The sequence below is a fragment of the Ostrea edulis genome, chromosome 10, assembly GCF_947568905.1.
Source record: "Ostrea edulis chromosome 10, xbOstEdul1.1, whole genome shotgun sequence".
NCBI classification, from domain to species: domain Eukaryota; kingdom Metazoa; phylum Mollusca; class Bivalvia; order Ostreida; family Ostreidae; genus Ostrea; species Ostrea edulis.
Genome location: NC_079173.1, coordinates 914,278 through 936,398, shown reverse-complemented (window position 1 = coordinate 936,398; position 22,121 = coordinate 914,278). Strand labels below are relative to the sequence as shown.

The 22,121-nt window shown below is 37.7% G+C and overlaps 1 protein-coding gene across 4 annotated transcripts in view; it reads right to left on the bottom strand.

The window, feature by feature from the left end:
- Positions 1-22,121, bottom strand: part of LOC130050842 (uncharacterized) — a 152,972-nt gene that overhangs the window by 15,339 nt on the left and 115,512 nt on the right. For 2 of the 4 annotated variants that reach the window (XR_008799131.1, XR_008799132.1), the window contains exon 4: positions 473-649. The gene's annotated coding sequence lies outside the window, so the exon portion shown is untranslated. Of the gene's footprint in view, positions 1-472; positions 650-1,609; positions 1,743-4,955; positions 5,096-9,605; positions 10,051-17,247; positions 17,353-22,121 lie in introns of those variants that run through there. The other 2 variants (XR_008799134.1, XR_008799133.1) reach the window with 2 other exon arrangements.

Here is a 22,121-nt window from a genome sequence, read left to right as displayed (position 1 = left end):
GATATGGTGACTGTAGGTGGAAAGGATAACACTTTAGAGCCCAGAAACCATATTGCTACTTCGATGTCCAGTGCACTTGACCTTTGACCTTTTGACCCCAAAATCGATAGGGAACATCTTCATCCCATGGGTAGTCCATATGTATGATATGGTGACTGTAGGTGGAAAGGATAACGCTCTAGAGCCCGGAAACCATATTGCTACTTCGTTGTCCAGTGCACTTGACCTTTGACCTTAAAATCAATAGGGAACATCTTTATCCCATGGGTAATCCATATATATGATATGGTGACGGTAGGTGGAAAAGATATTGCTTTAGAGCCCAGAAACCATTGCGTCTACAGACGGACGAACGGACAGACAGACGGACGGACGGACGGACAGACGGACAACCCGATTCCAGTATACCCCCCCCCCCACAACTTGTTGCAGGGGGTATAATTAGTGACAAAGAATAGACAAGGACACTTACTAAATAATAGCACTTTTGTAGTCCTGGGCATTTGGTTTAAGCATTTCGATGCATCACCTGGAATACGGATGTTGTGGGGACTCCTCTGAGAGTGACCTTGAAGTACAGGTGGTAACCACTGACCGGATGACCCAGACAATGATCCTGGTCAAGCGGCAAATTCTTCCTACCAGGCTTCTGAAAAAAAACCCACTGTCATTTGTCTGAGAGAATAAAAATGTTAATCAAGAAACACAAACAACTTTCACAGGTCATGCCGGGAAGAACCAAAGCTAACAAGAGACTCATGGGCCACATCGTTCACCTGAGTTACCTTCACCCATATCTAAAGATTTTCCTTATATATATGGATGTAAAACTTTGATCCCTATTGTAGCCCCAAACTAACCCTCATCAACCACGAAAATTTCTGTAGCCATTTCAGGACTAAAGTTCTTCCTTTACTTTTGCATTTTTCTTTAGACACAGCTATGTCATTTTAGATGCAGAACTTTTGCTGTGTGGTTCTCGAATTTCTTCGTTACATGTACTACGCTGAGGTTTCTAATTCTTACTACCAATAACTCCAAAGTGCTCTAACCCTCGTTTTCCCGTCATCTTTATTGCTTTCAAACGCTGCTTTGACCGAGACTGAAAAATATTTATTCAGACTTCCGATCCCGATTATAAAATTTTATTAGATGCCCACTTTTTCTCCACTCGCAAAAATGCAACTTAGTTATAATCTCTAGTCGCAAAATCGATTTTCTGGTCGCAAATGCGACCATTTTACTCGCAACTTGGAGCACTGACATGGCCCTTCATTTCAACAAACTTGAATCCCTTTACCCAAGGATGCTTTGTGCCAAGTTTGGTTGAAATACTGACGAAAATGCATTAGTCCAAGGCCAAATCTTACGTCAACTTTTTAACGACCAATCTCATTTGCATAAATCAGGTCAAACAGTTTGTGTATTGAAAACAGTACCCCCCCCTCCCCCCACTTTTTTCATAACTTTTCTCCCAGGTATTATTCAAAATTAATTTTTTAGACTTAAAATTTTCATCGTTAATCATTATTAGTTCCCTCCTATACAAAAATGTCTGAAAAGTTGATTAATGCGAGTTTTGACCTTTGACCTGATAAAAGACACAAACCTTTGATTTTCATGAAACTTGGCACAAAAACTTCTACAGCCATACTACACATCCCTATGAAGTCACACTGTATTTGTCATCTGAACAGCAGAGTGAAAGCCCTTTGAAGTGATGAGCTGAATCTCCTGAAACACTGAAACAGAGGATGAAATCAGCATCAGACCTACAGTACACCATTTTGAAATGCTCACATATGACATATGCTGCAATAAATTTCTTACCAATTATTTCTATATATTGTATACACATCCCCTTTACCGAAATAGGATAACAAATTTGCTCGATAATGTAAATAGATATTCTTAAGATTTTTTGTAAAAGTTACCCCCAAATATGGTGAAGTTTCTTAAAGAATGTCCAAAATAAACAAGAGGTACTGTGAGCAATGCTCACTAAGAATACCCCCCGCTTACCCCAATCTCCCAAAGGGTGTTGGTAATAGGTATAAACTACCTCTTTTCTGAGTGTAAAAATCAAATGGCATGACAAACCGAACCATATTGATACTTCGATGTCCAGTGCGCGTGACCTTTGACCTTTTGACCCCAAAATCGATAGGGAACATCTTCATCCCATGGGTAGTCCATATGTATGATATGGTGACTGTAGGTGGAAAGGATAACGCTTTAGAGCCCGGAAACCATACTGCTACTTTGATGTCCAGTGCGCTTGACCTTTGACCTTTTGACCCCAAAATCGATAGGGAACATCTTCATCCCATGGGTAGTCCATATGTATGATATGGTGACTGTAGGTGGAAAGGATAACACTATAGAGCCCGGAAACCATATTGCTACTTCGATGTCCAGTGCGCTTGACCTTTGACCTTTTGACCCCAAAATCGATAGGGAACATCTTCATCTCATGGGTAGTCCATATGTATGATATGGTGACTGTAGGTGGAAAGGATAACGCTTTAGAGCCCGGAAACCATATTGCTACTTCGATGTCCAGTGCGCTTGACCTTTGACCTTTTGACCCCAAAATCGATAGGGAACATCTTCATCCCATGGGTAGTCCATATGTATGATATGGTGACGGTAGGTGGAAAGGATAATGCTTTAGAGTCCGGAAACCATTGCGTCTACAGACGGACGGACGGACGGACAACCCGATTCCAGTATACCCCCCCCCCCCACAACTTGTTGCGGGGGGTATAATAATCCCTTGTACTCAAGGGTGGGTATGATGTTCTTCCAGCCAGCAACACAAACTGTATACTCCTTTGATAAGTATACCTTCTCGAAAATCAAACAAGAGGTACTGTGAGCAACGCTCACTAAGGATACCCCCCGCTTACCCCAATCTCCCAAAGGGTGTTGGTAATAGGTATAAACTACCTCTTTTCTGAGTGTAAAAAACAAATGACATGACAAACCGAACCATATTGCTACTTCGATGTCCAGTGCGCGTGACCTTTGACCTTTTGACGGCAAAATCGATAGGGAACATCTTCATCCCATGGGTAGTCCATATATATGATATGGTGACGGTAGGTGGAAAGGATAACGCTTTAGAGCCCGGAAACCATATTGCTACTTCGATGTCCAGTGCGCTTGACCTTTAACCTTTTGACCCCAAAATCGATAGGGAACATCTTTATCCCATGGGTAATCCATATATATGATATGGTGACGGTAGGTGGAAAGGATAACGCTTTAGAGCCCGGAAACCATATTGCTACTTCGATGTCCAGTGCGCTTGACCTTTAACCTTTTGACCCCAAAATCGATAGGGAACATCTTCATCCCATGGGTAGTCCATATATATGATATGGTGACGGTAGGTGGAAAGGATAATGCTTTAGAGTCCGGAAACCATTGCGTCTACAGACGGACGGACGGACAGACGGACGGACGGACGGACAGACAGACGGACAACCTGATTCCAGTATACCCCCCCCACAACTTGTTGCGGGGGGTATAAATATTTAACAGTAGAATTTTACATCAGAAAAAATATTTCCAAATTCTGCATTATATTTGCTGTAAGAAACAACAGCACAAGTCAATGAAAATAGATTAATCTCTCTGTTGTCAGCAGATAAGCAGACAGGACCACAGCAGCCACTATCAGGATGTGGCACTTACTGGTCATGCTGGATTATCCCTGGTCACATTAAAACTGTCATTAGAGATGTGAAAGATGCCATTCTAAAGTTAACCAAACATTAGGCACTATAAATGTGGGTGAGCTAAGAGAATTCAACATATCAATGCCTGAATCTGCCAGAAGCACTACTCTACTCACCAACATGTTTAAGAAAATTATGGCTCCATGGAACAAAGGGAAGGAACTCTGCAAGAAGAAGCTCCCAAGGCAGGGCAAAATTCATCGAGGTAATTATCATGGCCACAAGACTAAGACTGATGTGCAGAGAAATTCTAGTCGACGATCATTTGTCAGGCTGAATTCAAGGGATCATGCCCTGGTCACCAAACCAAGTCTGAACAGCCAGTCCTACCAAACTCCTAACTGCGATGATGAAAGTGGACCATCCTGCATTCTGCGCCCACTTCCCAAATCAAACACCAAAGAGAAGAGAATACTTAGGTGGGCGACGTATAGTGGATGAACAGAAGATGATGGAGATGATTAATCAAACGATACCACTTCATCAGTCTACCACCTGTACCGCTCCGAACATCACTGTGCTGCACTCGACAAAAGCAGGAATTTCATGGAAATACATAAAGTGAAAGAGATCAACACGACCCGTGGCCACCCAGAAAATGTCATCAACATTTCAACAGATGCCCGTTATAACAGTAACATCATGTTCAGCCGCAGGACCCCCGGACAGAATGTCAGTCAAGCCTTTACCTTGGCCAGTGAAACCAACACTGACAGAAAATATATACTTGCCTGTGCTCAGCAAAACAAACTCTGCTGGACAGGTGCATGGCTAAGGGGCAAGGGAATGGAAGTAGATTGTCCAGGCGGACATCCTGAGTGTACTTCCAATCGACCACGGGCAGCACCATTTTCAGAGTATGAGATGGGAAAGGACATTGGCACACTGCTGGCCTTACAAGATGTATTAGTCCGGTATGTTACCACAGACGGCGACGCCCAAGGTGACAAAGGAGTGGACGAAGCCATGCAAGCTCTACATCCCCTATGAAAAGTAGAGCGTCTAGCCGACCCCGTCCATCTTAGGTAGTCACAGTTCCGCGCCAGCAACCCAGCAGTCTATAACGAAGCATGTTCCATACCCAGACCAAAGAACAGAAGAAAGAGCTACAGAGAGTATTTAGCAATGATCTAGAGTCAAGATGTGCTTTGATAGTCAAGGAACTGTTTACCAAATTTGACAGAGATCTGCAGAAAATGAGTGATTTCTTACCTAAAGCGCTGGAGGCCACTGTTCTGTGCTATACTGGAGACTGCTCAATGTGTGCAACATATTCCCTCGTTTGTGATGGAGGACTTGTTTCCAACTGGTGGAACTTCAGTCGTAATCTTGCTGTATATAAAATCACGAGCCTGTAAATGAGTGAAAATGACATTAGGATTGTAACAGAAATCCTTAAAATGAAACTAAGTGTAGAAGCCATCAATGCCATGAAGCTGCTGACTGATACATATGCCAACAAGTCTTACCACCGTAGTGCCAGTTGCAACATGCCCAAGTACATTAAGTTTTCCCGAACAACGGAGGGTCATCTCCACTCCATGATACATTGATGGAACAACTTACCCGGTACATCAACCAGACTGAAATGCGAATCTGCTGGAATACAGTACTCTGAGCATGGGAGTAACAATTAGATAGACTGGACCAGAAGTTCCTGTACAATCAAGCCTATCACAGAAAGGAGAGAGTGAAGAGTAGAAGGAACACACTATTGGCCAGGAAAATGGCAGAGCATCACCAGTACCGGGAAGAACATAGAGGAACTTCAGACTACTGCAAAGGCCAGCTTGACTTTAACTCAGCTTCCGCCCGTGATCACCCATACCACAAGAGGGAATAATTGAGATATCATCGCAGGCCTCGCCAGTGAAGAGAGTGCAGGGTTTGAAATTTACTTTCTTGAGCACTAGACCAGTCGGGCTACTTCAAATAATATTTACTAGACCTGACCTTACATCCACTAGCCCTGACCAACTTTCCAGAGAAAAGAAACCCCGATGGTTTCTCCATTTTTAAGTACTTAATTCAAATGACAAACGTTAAGTTTAAACTAAAACGTACTTAATTGTCTCAAAAACATCTTTAGTCTCATCATTCAATTTGGTGCTTTTATTTTCAAACTTCCCAACCTACTCCTTTTTTTTTCTCAGAACATCCTTCCTTGAGGACGAGAAGTCTAGACATTCCCGCACATGTGTCAACAACGAAAAATGGCTATTTACGATTTAATTTATTCATTTGATACAGGCAACGAAATTAAGGGGGAATATTCGCTAAATGCGAGTTAAAAATTGAATTTGCGAGTAAAAAATCACAAGTGATCGCAACTTTTTGCGAGTGAAAAAACCCCGATCTTTTTCCCGGATTTCCTTGGTTTATTGGCTGTACTTTGAAGTTTACAATAATATTGTCTTGTGCATAGAAACTCTTTACAGAATGAATATACAAGTATTGAAAAAGTAAACGTGGATCGAATAAATAACTAAGGCCAAGGTCATCTCAGTCGATGGCCTACTTCATACACACTTCGGATGTCTCAGAGACGTCTGATTTAAATAGCAAGCATATTGATCTCGTCCGTGTCTATATAAAACAACACATGACAGTGTGTCACCGTTTCACGCGGTGTCCTTCTGTACTCTATAGTCAAACACTTCGAGTTCGTGGGGTTTTCTTTTCAACTAGAATTTTTTTAGATGAAATTTCCAAAAGTTTTGAACATATACTTTAAATTGGCGCAAACAGTCTTCAAGATTTCAATCCACATGATGCTGTTAATAGGTGGTAGATCTCTGGACAGCGAGTACGCCGCACAAGTGTACCATATGACCAGCACCATGTATGTTGTCTGATTCATTGAATTTTAAATGAAAGAATTCGCAATCTTATTTTTATTATTGCACTTTAAAGGAGATTTTAAAAGATTTTCCCAAAATTTTGATAAAGAGACATGCTTGTTTTCTTAAATTCATGTAAAACAGTAATCGATTGAAAAATGCTAGTAAAAGCTCAATTTTGCTAGTTGGAAAATAATCCACTAGCTAAAATTTGCTAGTGGTGAAAAAAGTTAATTTCGATCCCTGTGATAGACACTTTCTTATATTCAATTAAAATAAACTGGGTTTTTTTTCAAATGAAAATGAATTCAGTTTATATATATTTATCCGAAATATAACTTTACACCCATTAACAAAGAGTAAATGTCGTAAAACATCACTTCCGACAGCGACTATGTATTCGAACTAAAAATAGAGATTTTGTCATCACGCGGTTCAAAATTGCTCGCAAACTCTTTACAGTTATTTTTTAAAGTTAAAAATAAGATATCTTATGGTTTAAAATAAAGTTTCTTCTTTATTTTTTCAACATGACCAGTCGGACTAGTAAATCGACATTTTACCCGACCGGACCTATCATTTAGTAGACTCGGTCGGTCGGACGTGCCTTAGTGTCAAACCCTGGAGTGACTGATTAAGTTGCTATGAACTCTAATTAGCAATTAATACCTGCTCATTTATAACTACTTCCATGTACTAATAACTTTGTGAGGAGTGACAAATGCCTCTCCCATCTACAGCGGTGTAACATGTTAACAAGAGGCCCAGGGGCCTTATAGGTCACCTGAGTATCATGTAACAACCTTCCAATGTTTGAATTAGGTTTGTGTTTAAATATAAGAATTTTACTTTTGGATGGAAGAAACATTGAATAGCTATGTGGTCAGCCCCGCCTTTGCACCAGAACCCCTGACCCAGGGGCCATAAATTTCAGTTTTGAAAGAAGCATCCTTGATCATCATTATCATACTATTAGTTTGTTTACTTAATACCCAGCAGCAGAGGAGAAGATTTTCAAAGAAATAAAATGCAATTTCACTATATGATCAATAGGGCCCCACCCTAATACCAGAACCCCTGACCCAGGGGCCATGAATTTCACAATTTTGAAAGAGGCATCCTTGCTCATCATAACCATGCTATTGGTTTGTCTACTTAATACCCAAGGACAGAGAAGAAGATTTTCAAAGAAATAATGCATTTTCACTATATGACTTATAGAGCCCCACCCTAGCACCAGAACCCCTGATCCAGGGGCCATGAATTTCACAATTTTTAACAAGAGGTACTGTGAGCAATGCTCACTAAGAATACCCCCCCTCCCCCGCTTACCCCAATCTCCCAAAGGGTGTTGGTAATAGGTATAAAGTACCTCTTTTCTGGGTGTTGCTACTTTGATGTCCAGTGCACATGACCTTTGACCTTTTGACCCTAAAATCGATAGGGATCATCTTCATCCCATGGGTAGTCCATATATATGATATGGTGACTGTAGGTGGAAAGGATAACGCTTTAGAGCCCGGAAACCATATTGCTACTTCAATGTCCAGTGCACTTGACCTTTGACCTTAAAATCGATAGGAAACATCTTCATCCCATGGGTAGCCCATATGTTTGATATGGTGACTGTAGGTGGAAAGGATAACACTTTAGAGCCCGGAAACCATATTTCTATTTCAATGTCCAGTGCGCGTGACCTTTGACCTTTTGACCCTAAAATCGATAGGGATTATCTTCAACCCATGGGTAGTCCATATATATGATATGGTGACTGTAGGTGGAAAGGATAACGCTTTAGAGCCCGGAAACCATATTGCTACTTCAATGTCCAGTGCGCTTGACCTTTGACTTTTGACCCCAAAATCGATAGGGAACATCTTCATCCCATGGGTAGTCTATATATATGATATGGTGACGGTAGGTGGAACAAGAGGTACTGTGAGCAATGCTCACTAAGAATACCCCCCGCTTACCCCAATCTCCCAAAGGGTGTTGGTAATAGGTATAAACTACCTCTTTTCTGAGTGTAAAAAACAAATGGCATGACAAACCGAACCATATTGCTACTTCGATGTCCAGTGCACGTGACCTTTGACCTTTTGACCCCAAAATCGATAGGGAACATCTTCATCCCATGGGTAGTCCATATGTATGATATGGTGACTGTAGGTGGAAAGGATAACGCTTTAGAACCCGGAAACCATATTGCTACTTCGATGTCCAGTGCGCGTGACCTTTGACCTTTTGACCCCAAAATCGATAGGGAACATCTTCATCCCATGGGTAGTCCATATGTATGATATGGTGACTGTAGGTGGAAAGGATAATGCTTTAGAGTCCGGAAACCATTGCGTCTACAGATGGACGGACGGACGGACGGACGGACAACCTGATTCCAGTATACCCCCCCCGCAACTTGTTGCGGGGGGTATAATAATAAGGATAATGCTTTAGAGCCCAGAAACCATTGCGTCTACAGACGGACGGACGGACGGACAGACGAACAACCCGATTCCAGTATACCCCCACAACTTGTTGCGGGGGGTATAAAGAGACATCCTTGCTCATCATTACCATGCTATTAGTTTGTCTACTTAATACCCAGAGACAGAGAAGAAGATTTTCAAAGAATTTCTACACTTTCACTATATGACCAATAGAGCCCCACCCTAACACAAGAACCCCTGCCCCAGGGGCCATGAATTTCACAATTTTGGTAGAGGGCTCAACACTCATTATAATTATGCCCACAGTTTGGCTTCTTGATGTCTTTTAAAATTACACTCATTTTGATGGTTTTTGCCCCACTCCTCAGGCCCCAGGGGGCAGGGACCACGAATTTCACAATTTTTGTTCCCCTCCACCCACAGATGCTATATGCCAAAATTGGTTGAAATTGGTTCAGGGGTTTCAGAGAAGAAGCTGAAAATGTTCAAATGTTAACGCACGACGCAGGACAAAAACAGATAGCAATAGGTCACCTGAATGAATTCAGGTGACCTAATAAATGTGATAAACTTACCAAGATTGTTGTTATCCATATATAGCTCCAGACGACAGGGAAGATAGGGAGGTGGGTGCCCCAGACAGGTGCCCCCGGATTTGCAGGTCTGTCGCTGGTTATTGATACCGAGCTGCTCCAGAGCAATATGCCCTGGTACAACACACAGTGTGTTGTGGCACAAGTGGGATGCAACAATTGATACATCTAACTCATGGTGACGATGATGTAACATGACACTGAGTCTATGCACATGCATCATCTGCCAGCTGTTCTTTATCGGATGCTTGTAGCACACAACACCATACTTGTTGTTGTTGCTTCTAGCCCCCATCCAAATACGACAATGACCATTTAAACCTGGGGCAGAGCTCGAGTGCACCTTCTCCAAATACTTGGCAAAAAAGCTTTGGAATCCATGCTTAGAAAATGAAAGTAAGCCACTGACGAAAATGCATTATTCCAAGGCCAAATCTTACGTCAACCTTTTAACGACCAATCTCATTTGCATAAATCAGGTCAAACAGTTTGTGTATTGAAAACGAATGCTGGACAACTCGCTCCCAAGACAACTCGCCCTCAAGACAACTCGCCCCCTCTTAGGATAACTCGCCCTCTCTCAGGACAAGTCGCCCCTTCTCTTGAGACAACTGGCCCCCAATATCATATATAAATATATTATCACATTTTATTTTTATTTTGTGTGTGTGTGTTATTTACACTTTTAACCCTATAAAGATACACCGTACGTCTTTTTATTTCATACTTTAACACGAATGGTAAATTCTAATAGAATTATACACAAATTCGATTATTGGATTTCAGAAAAGGTTATATTTTTCATAAATCAATTGGCAAGGAAAATTATATTTGCTGATTTTCAGGTAATTGATTAAATTTCTCCAATACTGAGAAAATTTTAGGGGTGTTTTGGGGGGTGCCAGGGGTGATGTGTGTGTGGGGGTTTTTTTGTGGGTTTTTTTTTTTATCGATATAGTATATAGAAGTGTAAAGGTGAAGCATGAATATTCTGATACATGTAATCATCTTTTAATGCGTTTCTCAACTAATTCCCTTTTGAAAAATAATAAAATTCCCATTTCAGAAATTTTATATCGGATTTGCTTTATTGATTCTTTTTACGCGGGGTGATTCTTTTTATGCGGCAATTTCAAAGTGTAAAGAACTCTGATGATGAGTACCTCATAGCGTTTGAAGTAAATTGATAACAGCTTGGGGGAAATCAAACAATTAGATTTAACAACAGATGCAGATTATTGATAATTATACTACGTCAGCTGTAGACCAAGCTAATACTCTCCCTATACCAAACGCTAACTTGTTTCCGTTGAAATTATATATTTTACATGTAAATAAAAGTGATGATGAATTTACTGAACCCAAACACTGGATTTTCACTAAAATCTTTCTTCTTGTGTAAAAAGACACGAAGTTCGGTGTTTATGTGAACACGTCTTATTGTCTGTGATGTATATATATACTATCTATAAGAAATTCATTAATTTTTGCTAAAACACCTCTTGGATTTAGACCAAAAATTATAATTGTAAACATGTATGATATACATGACATGAAGGAGCGAGATATCTCAAGAGAGGGGGCGAGTTGTCCCGAAGAGGGGGCGAGTTGTCTTGAGGGCGAGTTGTCCTTATGAGGGGGCGAGTTGTCTTGAGGGCGAGATGTCCCGATACCTTGAAAACAGTACCCCCCCCCCCCCCACTCCCCCAACTTTTTTCATAACTGTTCTCGCAGGTATTATTAAACATTAATTTTTTAGACTTAAAATTCTAATTGTTAAAGACCCCCCCCCCAAAAAAAATAAACACCATAGGGTTTCTCCACGGATCACTGAATGTGGGTGGAGCTTATCCATGGTCAATGTTATTTACCTGGCCAAGAGATGGGTTGTTGTGTATATTTCTATGATATACACAGGAAATCTCTCAGGTTATTACAAATTATGCTTAGTGTCTTGATTTGTGCAAAAAATTTTTTTTTAATTTTTACCTACGTGCATACCGCATTTCTATTTCTCGTAAACCTTCAAACTTGGTCATATTTATGTATTGCAGATAACAGGTTTAGCCCACTTCTAAACCTTTGCTTTTTAAAACTTCTAATTAAATTGTTATATATCGTATATAAATATTTCCTAAATATAATATTACCCAGCGTTTCCGGGCACTTCCTGGTGTCCTGGGAGTTTGCGGTGTTGTGGGTGTAGTAGGTAAAATATCCATGTTTCGAGAGAATGAAGAAATCCAAGCAGATCTGTGTACATGTACAACCAAATGAAGAATGATCAAGATACCCCTCAATATGGGCCGTCTGTAGGGTTTCTGTGTCTGTAGTGTTTGTGTAATGGTGATATCCCAAACAGCAGCTGACACGAAGTCTACCCCCCCCCCCCCTCCTCTCTCTCTTTAGGGTTTCTATGGTAGTGTTTGTATAACGAGGGCATCCCAAACAGAAGCTGACACGAAGTCTACACCCCCTCCTCTCCCTCTTTAGGGTTTCTGCATGTGGACATAGTGTTTGTGTAACGATGGTATCCCAAACAGAAGCTGACACATAGCTAGTCTACCCCCTTTCTCTCTCTCTCCCTTACTCTCAATCATTGACTAAAAGAGTAATCATTGTCCTACTTATGCAATACTATTGTCATGCCATATTGTTTCATCTATATTATTGCTACAGTTTTACACATTTCTCTCTCTCTCTCTCTCTCTCTCTCTCTCTCTCTCTCTCTCTCTCTCTCTCTCTCTCTCTCTTTATAAATTTATATAAAACAGTGATAAATTATAATAGCTCAATAGCTCAATAACTCTCTCTCTCTCTCTCTCTCTCTTTATAAACATAAAACCTGATAAATTATAAATAGAAATATCTCAATAACTCTCTCTCTCTCTCTCTTTATAAAAATAAAACTATGATAAATTATAAATAGATATATCTCAATAACTTATTTATGCTTGTTTACTATTGTTTGATTTCTGATTGTGTAATTTATAATCCATGTGGTATCTCAAACAGAAGCATTTTTAACTACTGTAACAGTTTTACGCATGGGCAATAATATAACCATTATACATGTTGATGTGCTGCGCCAATAAAGAATTAATTGTTCATGTTTTGATAAATATAAAGCCACAATAAATCATTAATAGAAAATATTCCAATATAACTTATGGTTTTTTTTTTTTTATTATTATTGTTTGATTTCTGATTGTTTAATCTATAATACATGTAAATACCATGATAAATTGCATTATATAGGGGACGTTAGAAATTAAAATATTCTAGGTGCGAGTCAATGCTATCAAAACTCAGGTATACTGGGGCTTTCCTCCAGATCTAAAGACTGCTGGTCTTCATTAGCCATGATTGTTATCAAAACATCTATCTCAGGTAGCTGTAGGCCATGGTCTCTGCAAACATCAATCAACCTAAGCTCTATTGTTAAAAGTTTGATTGACAGGTGGCTTAGCATTGATCACCATACAGGTAAAATTTGGGGGCGTTAACTTAAAGTGGGGTCTTTAATCATTATTAGTCCCCTCCTATACAAAAATATCTGAAAAGTTGATTAATGCGAGTTTTGACCTTTGACCTGATAGGACACAGACTACCAATTTTTTTCCTATACATTCCTTTATAACATAAAAATTCATATAAAAATTCCACCACCTCAACTAACCAAAAATATTTGTGAATCTCAGGAAAATTCACCTGCACACAAGTCCTGTTATGACACCGCAAGTAACCCCTACCCTGCATATTTCCCTTTCCCTTTGAGAAACATAAACAATGGCCTATTTACACCCTTCCTACTACACACTTAAGGTGGGTCCTTAGTCCTGGAATTTTGGGGTTTAGGTAGCATTTGTTTGTTTGAAATCAATAAATTAACATTCAGAGTAATGAAAAAAGGCAAAACAGTTAAGGGTTTCCATATTAATTTTCATTACAGACACTACTGAAGTTGTGTACTCCTATGTAGATTTTTATGAAATTCATTGGAAACAGTTATTTGTTGTTATTTTAAAATAAAAACAACAAAATATTTTTTGAATTGCATTTATTTATCGGGAAACATGTCAATAACTAAAACACATGTCATTTTCAATATGTTCATCAAGTTTTAGAATGATATGTGCAAAATTATTGAATTAGCGTTATTCTCCAAAATGTTAAAAAACAAACAAATGTGGACACATTTTCCTTATTGCATGGTTTGCATATCATTTTTCTGTTTATATTAGTAGATGTACATCTGTTATAGTTATTTATGAAAAAAAAATCCATACCTTTCCTTAATAATTTCAAATCTATAGCTTCCAGAGTATGTATACCCTCATAAAAAATTAAGTCTGGCACCATACAGTTGAGCTATTCAAAAGGATTAAAATTTTATGTAATTTCATGAAAAGACACAGATAATGATTACTTATCACCTTGGTAAAATTTTAGTCGAAAATAAAGGAAATCTATCGCATAATGAACTTGATAAAATAATTTAATGAAAACAGAGTTATTGTCCTTGGATTCAATATTTTGAAACATATCATTGACTTTTCAAATATAACTAAGACTTTTGAAATATTTTATGGCTAACAAGATTTTTTACAATAACTATTGAAAAAGGCTCCAACAAAATTTATGTTCCTGTCATTAAGGACATGCGGGACGATGTGGCCAAAAATAACTCGTCAATGAATATTGTTTCTTTTTTTCATGAAGCACCATCAGGATGTCCTTTACAATGTGTATAAATTTCATAACCACTTTCTAGGTATACAAGGGAGATAATAAGCTTTGAATTACCCCCCTTTTCGAAAATTGTGAATTTTACAAGATTATTCCGATTTTTATTTCAAAAAAATAATTTGATGGAATTTTTTTATATATTTTTTACAATAATCTTTAAAATATATGTAAAATATAAAATAAACAATAATAGCATGCTTAAACATAACCGTATAATAAGAAATTTGGAAAATTTAAGGATTTGGGGTGGAAATTTGTACTCAAAAAAAGTGCACCGCCACGGCACATGATACGCCCGTCACATATTGTTAACAGTATAGATTGTACCCATTAAAACATTTTTTTATATCACCTTAATTAAATGTCACAGTGACCTTAAAGTAGGATGCGACATACCTTCTACCTAAGATGCATTAGTTGACCAATTTTGGTGATTCTAGGTCTAATAGTTTTCAAGTTATGAGCCGGACAAGTTTTTGCCATATATGGCCATATCTTCTACCCAAGATGTATCTACAGACAAAGTTTGATGATTCTAGGCCTTGTAGTATTTAAGTTACGGGTCGGACACGAAAAAGCTAACAGACGGACGGACAGACGGATGGAAATGAACGCCATACCATAATACGTTCCGTCTTAAGACGGGCGTATAAAAACAGGGTAGTCTAGATACTAAATGAAGCACTTCTCAAAAACCTGTCAATGAATATTTTTGCAAACACCGTAATTAAAAACTATTCATATACCTAACTTCCTGTAGAAATATGATGGGATGAAGCTAATCTTGATTTTGAGGTAGTCGTCCTTGAAGTTATTCATTGATAAGTTCACTTGGTGTTGGGGTTGGCGGAATATTTTTTAAATAATAACTTTCAAGATTATATTCTTTTCATATACAACTACTGTTAAAAGTAATGGGAAGGGAAAATCTCAATTTATTTGCACTACATTTTTTTTTTAAAACTCACTGTCAAAGACAGGGTGGGTGGGTGGGGGGGTGGGGGGGTTAAGCTTAATTCTTTGTGCCTGTTTTGGAATACATTGTTAGAAACTATATTTGTTTTTAACCTATTGAAATAATTATAATTTTCATGATCATGGAACAAAAATTGAGTTAATGAAAACAAATTAAAATTTTAATCTTTTTTAAATATACTTACATATATATATATTATACATGACTTTGGACAAAACGTCTAGCTCTACAAGTCGTCTTCCTTCAAACCACGGGGTTAGATCTAGTTAACGTCAATATAAGCTACTATTTCGTTTACAAGATCAACATTACTTCCGCACCCAGGAGAGCTAGTGTCGCACGACTCGATCGTCTCCGTCCTATTTTTCAAGAAATTTATGTGTCGCACACGTTGTGACTTTGCACTTTTTTTTTCTTTTTCACATACTTCTCGACCTGTATCATATTTATTACATTAGTTGCCATTTTCGCAACAGTGTTTCGTAAAGTTAGTAAAAATAATTTGTAATATAAAATAGTTTGAGAGATAAAGCGTACTTAGATTTACATGAAAATGTTTGGGAAAATTAAACATTCCTAGCATGGACGTAATATTTGACCAAAGGTATCGATCTTCGGCATATGGGGCGGGGGAGGGGTATTATTCGCAAACAATGATCGATTATAAAAGCACCTGAATAGTTCGTACGTTCCCCAAGCAAGATTCGGAGAAATGTGTGTCCAGTTCTAGTTTCACACTACTATAGTAAATATTAACAAACGATCATCATCTTACACTTGCACCGAGTCATTGTTTACGTACGATTGACTTTCCTTTTGTAAATGCCTAGATTCAAATTGCATGTACATGTTGGAGCGATTTTGGTTACTTATATGCTATACTATCAAAATTACTGTGGCGCATACTATATATATAATATACACAATGTATTTATGAAAAGGGAGACTTGTAATCAATATGAAATAGAAATAAAAAATTATCATTTGACAAGAATTCAATCAACAGATTTACACTTGACAGTGGTAGCAAATTACGACAAAATACACGTGTATGATGACATTTTCCCCACGGTACAACGTCGTGACGTACTTTTTTATTGTGACGTCATATAGTGTGTCAGTAGTGCATTGCGATTTTTCTCGGGAAGCTTTAACTACGCTGCGTCCGGTTCTGAATTTATAATAAATTCGCATTCATCATGTGATCATCGTCTTGCATATCCTTAAATGTATGTTCCTGTCATTAAATCATTGACTTTGCAAAATCCTATGACGTCACAGGAGTGTGGAACTACGTTAAGATCAGAATTTCCCATTATTATAATTTTTTGATTTTTTTCTTCAGACCCTCTCCTTCCCATCTATGCTCTAGAATAACACAATTCCACCCCACACACATCCCCAAGAATGTTTTTAAGAAAAAACCTCTATTTATAAATTGGCACTAGACATCTACTTGATATTCAACTGTCCGAATTTACTCTTACTTTGAATACTCTAGTCATTTTGGCTTTACATTTTTTAAGCTTTCAATCTGATCATATTAATTTTTTTTTATCCAAGAACGTAAAATACAGACCGTGAAATATTCGTTCAGCTCAGTAAATTCCATCGTACTTGACCAGTGACACCCCCCCCCCTATTTCAAAGAGTAGATAAGTTAAAACCGGTGTATTCTGAGAATATCTTCCCGTTCTCTCAGTAATTTCTGCTTCCCTTGTTAATAATAAGCTTAAAATGCCGACATTCTTAAAACATCATTGCTTACAATATCTTCCGTTCTATTTTCTGTTCCGCGTTTTAGCAACACCCATAAAAAACTCATCTGTCCTAAATATTTCTTTCATGCAACTCAGCCAAAAGCAATTAACCAGAGAAATTTAAATAAATGGTACCTACGTGTAATAGCGCTGTACCCGACAGTCATTTTCGCTAAGCATCTGCAAATATAAGCTATCTGTCTGATCATGCTGATTCGACGTCCATCTTCGTTTCCGCTGCAAGTGTCTTCTGCTTCTTCAAGAAAGACAACTCTTGTTTTAGCAATCGCACATTCTCGGGTCTTTCCGGTAAGCGGAAAATTCATATAGATATAAGATAAAGATTTTTAAAGAACTTTTTGTACCAAAGAAAGTGAGAGAAAATAGAAGACCCCGAAATGACAAAAGAAAAAAAGAAAGGAAAACATTAGTCTAAAATTTCTACCATAGGGGGTTGAGATGCATATTCACGTGCCTTCTACATCCACCATCGTAAATTCTCTTGCAGCGAAAAAAATTATAAAAATTTCAAAGTGTCATTGACTAGCATGCAATTTTACCTGTGAAAATCTCCCCTCCCCCTCCAATGTGGATCAGAATATTTTCAGTTAAAGGATTAACACCCCCTCCCCCTCCTATATAGGCCATTACAGGGGCGGATCCGAAACATTTACCAAGGGAGGGACGCAACACTATATTGCACTTTTTCCGACAATGAAGTTTCCTTTTAAAAACAATTACCTGCTTTTTAAAATCAACCAAAAAGAGGGGGGGGGGTTAAACCCCTGGTCCGTTATTTCCCGCGCCTCTAGATCCGCGACTGATGAGCAGCAATACGCGATCAAGAGAGTGATCTATTCAGTGTTTGTAAGTGACATAATGATATTTACGCAACAACACAAACGGAGAAATTTCATTCTTTTCTTTCTTGTTTTTAGAATTTTATTGTCAGACTTCATAAGGTCATGCTAATTAAAGCAATATCAATATATATTTTTCAAATCAAACCGAAACCCCCCGATCGAGGAAGTTTCTCAAATCGGAATTTCCTTACTTAAAATTGAGTCGGAGTGTTTGTATTTGTATCGAGGTAATTAAAAAAATCAATCTAATCAATAATTATAAAATGAAGTATGCTACTACAAGGGAAATGAGAATATTTTTTTTCATAATTTGCTTAGATGTAATTCATTTTTGTTTTCGTGCATTTCTTTTCACTTTCCCGTCTTTTTTAAATGTTTGAATACTTAGAAAATCAATACAGTGTGTTATTATCAAATTCAAACATCAGTTTTATCATGCAATCTAATTAAAATTAGATCTTCCATCCGCTCCCCAGTTTTCGAGTTGGGTCCCGTAAAACACATTTCATTGTTTTTCACTCTCGATCTCTCGAAATGGTGGTAGCGAAAACTGGGGAGCGGATGGAAGATCTAATTTTAATTAGATTGTTTTATCATGTTGCATTTATTACACATTACCGAAAATTGCGTACTGTTAAAACTTTTCGCTATTTTTGAGTAAACCAGGGAACGGATAATGCGATATTTGGGCGATATTCAAAGACAATTGCTCTGCATTTCTTGTCGGGAACCTCCGTGTCCCCACCATGGCGTTTCATTACGTATAAAAGTACACGAGCGCACCAATCACTAACATCTAATGATCATAACTAAAGAGAGATAACTCTGAGTCAAAACTTTCCAATTCATTTCGCCAGAGTTGTCTTTCTTTGATTTTCATTTTAACGAATATTTGTTGACACTCCTACTTGCAGGGGCGGATCCAGGAATTGTGGTTACGGGGGGCGCCACTTTATGAGGCGGTGGGTCCTGGATTTTACAGATTTTATGGGGCTTGAAATATTTCTCCTATTAAGTCATTTGTACTATTTTCTATCATTTTCATAAGGTGAAAATAATAAAATGACCCAAATTTTAAGGGGGTTTTTTGGAAAAAATTAAGTTCTCCCAATAAAGTAATTCAAGAAATCAAAGGATTTTATCATTTATTTTTCCGGGAGGGGAAGAAATCATTGCTTCTTTAATCGTTTAGTACATTTTCTGAAACAAGATACCGCGATTTACCTTAAATTTGAAAATTTTAGGGGGGGGGGGGCTGCTCCCCCTCTAAATCCGCCACTGACTTGGCATCACCATGTTTGTAGTTTTAATTGATAAAACGAATTAATAAAATGGTCAGTTATGGAGTCAAGCCTTCAGAAGCCCCTGTCTGGCAAGAGTAGAACCGACACCTGTAATTACACTCGTGGATGTATTGTCTACATGTTAACGTGATTTAGGACTGAGAAAAGCAGCAAATCAAATAGTACACGTGTTACACCCTAAATCGTCACCCCATCCCAAATCGTTGCCGACGACGATTTGGGATGACATTTCACCGACGATTTAGGACAATATTGAACTATCATTAGGGACGACGATTTTGGGATGTCCTAAATCGTCGACAGCCAATTTCTAGGATGAATTACACAGAAGTTATTTCATTATACTCTCTCTTATAGGGGGGGGGGGTTACATAAGTTTCGCTTGGTCTGTTTGTCTGTCTGTCCTCACTCATATCGTTGGTGTTTGTTCACCTATTGGGCTAAAATTTTGTATGTAGATTACAAGTGACCCTCTGACATGCCTCCCCAAAAATTATGGAAAGAGAGCTAATAAGCGTAATATAATACAATCTGACGTCACTAACAAATCTGCGGTGAACAAGACCTAACAACCACGTGATCAGCAGAATGACCGTACAACAAAAGGCAAAATGATTTATTGTCGGACATCTCTCTCTCTCTCTCTCTCTCTCTCTCTCTCTCTCTCTCTCTCTCTCTCTCTCTCTCTCTCGGACTGGACGAAAAAAATCATATCGACAACAATGGCACCGTCACCACCAACAACAAATATAACTCTTTCAATATTAACAACACCGCTACCAACCAAAACAACAATCATAAATACTGTGACCATAATAAATGGGTTTTTTTTAAATATACAACAGAACGAGTGAAAGTCGATAGAAGATTAGAATGTCTTACATATTAGGTCTAGATAACCTTTTGTGGTTATAGCTGGACCACAAAAGAAGAAGAACGAGGAGGAGTGGAGAAGAAGGAGTCAACAAACAGGGCCAGTTTGTATGTTTGTATGTAAACGATGTTTTCAAATACATGTAGTTGCTCTAGCGTGTTATTCCACCTTAAATTTCTCTGTGTGTTGTTCCTCCTTAAATTTCTCTGGTGTGTTATTCCTCCTTAAATTTCTCTGTATGTTATTCCTCCTTACATTTCTCTGGGCCCGGTTTTTCGAAAGCTGGTTATCTTTAACACAGTGGTTAAGTTTAAAGCAGCGTTAACTCCTAACCAAGTGATTAGCTAACACAATGGTTAAATTTTGTTTTTCGAACGCAGTTTAACACATTGGTTAGTTAACACTGTGTTAACCGAGTTAACCACTTGCTAATCATTTGATTACCCATAATGCACATGTACTTCCTATGTAAACAATAAGAATTCAGGAGTAAATGAAAATTTTGTTTGTGGGAAATTACGAACGATGAAATTAAGAAAGCTATACATAAATTGAAATATAATAAGAGCTGTAGTGAAGATTGGATTTTGAAATAGTTGTTTATCAAATGTGAGGATATACTGATGCCACTATCACACAAATTATTTAACAAAATTTTGATGTCAGGCATATACCCAGAACTTTGGACAAAGAATTGTATTGTACCTTTACACAAAAAAGGAGATATTGATGACGTAATTAACTACAGGGGTATTTCTATTGTTAGTTGCTTTGGAAAACTATTCACTAGTGTCTTGAATAACAGAATTTTGGAGTGGGATAATAAACACACTATTTTGACTGATGCACAGTTTGGTGTCCGACCAGGATTATCTACAGTAGATGCAATATTTGTTTTGCAATCATTAATTAACAAAACTCTGAAAAACAAAAACGTTTATATTCTTGTTTTGTAGATTTTCAAGTTATCCAATATCTGTACAGTGGTGTGAAATCATGTGTAAAATTCGATAGGGTATTAAGTGAATATTTTAGCAATGAAATGGGTCTTATGCAGGGCGAAGTGTTATCGCCATTACTCTTTGCTCTTTATGTTAATGATTTTGAGATAAATTTCATTAGTAACACTTGTCCATCTGTTGAATTACAATTGATAAACATTTTCCTACTAATGTATGCTGACGACATGGTAATTATATCGGAAATTACAAAATATGTTAAATTCTCTCCATAATTATTCTAATGATTGGGATTTGATTGTGAATGTGTCAAAAACCAAGGTTGTTATTTTTAGAACTAGTGGGAAAATTATGGAAACTGAGAAATGGATGTATAATAATCAATGTCTTGAAGTTGTAAATACATTTAAGTATTTAGGAATGTTGTTTAATTACAATGGCAATTTTTTTCAAACACAAAAACATGTTGCCGAACAAGGACGTAAAGCCCTTTTTGCAATATCTAATACTTTGAGAAATCATTCTTTTAATGTTGACACGCAATGTTCAATTGTTGATACTTATGTACACAGTATTCTTTCATATGCATGTGGAATTTGGGGTTTTCATAAAGCACCTGACATTGAAAAAGGTGCATCTTTCTTTTTGTAAAAAAGTATTAGGAGTAAACAAAAGAACCAACAGTAGTATGGTATATTGTGAACTTGGCAGATTTCCACTTTTCATTAGAAGAAAATTTAGAATTTTTAAATTCTGGTTAAAAATTAAAATAACTGTATTTTGAAAGATTGTTATGAAAATATGATTGCAAACAATGACAGCTGGATTGTTAATGTGAAACATGATCTGCTATATCTTTCATTTTCTCCCCATTCCTCTCCTCCGAAAATAGAATATTTGCTTAACTAATTTGAAATATAAAGAAAAAAGACAATCTAGGACTGTTGTGTTTGTTACCAATTAGTAACGCCGCGCTTGTTTTATTCAACAAAATAATATACTGTAACTGAATA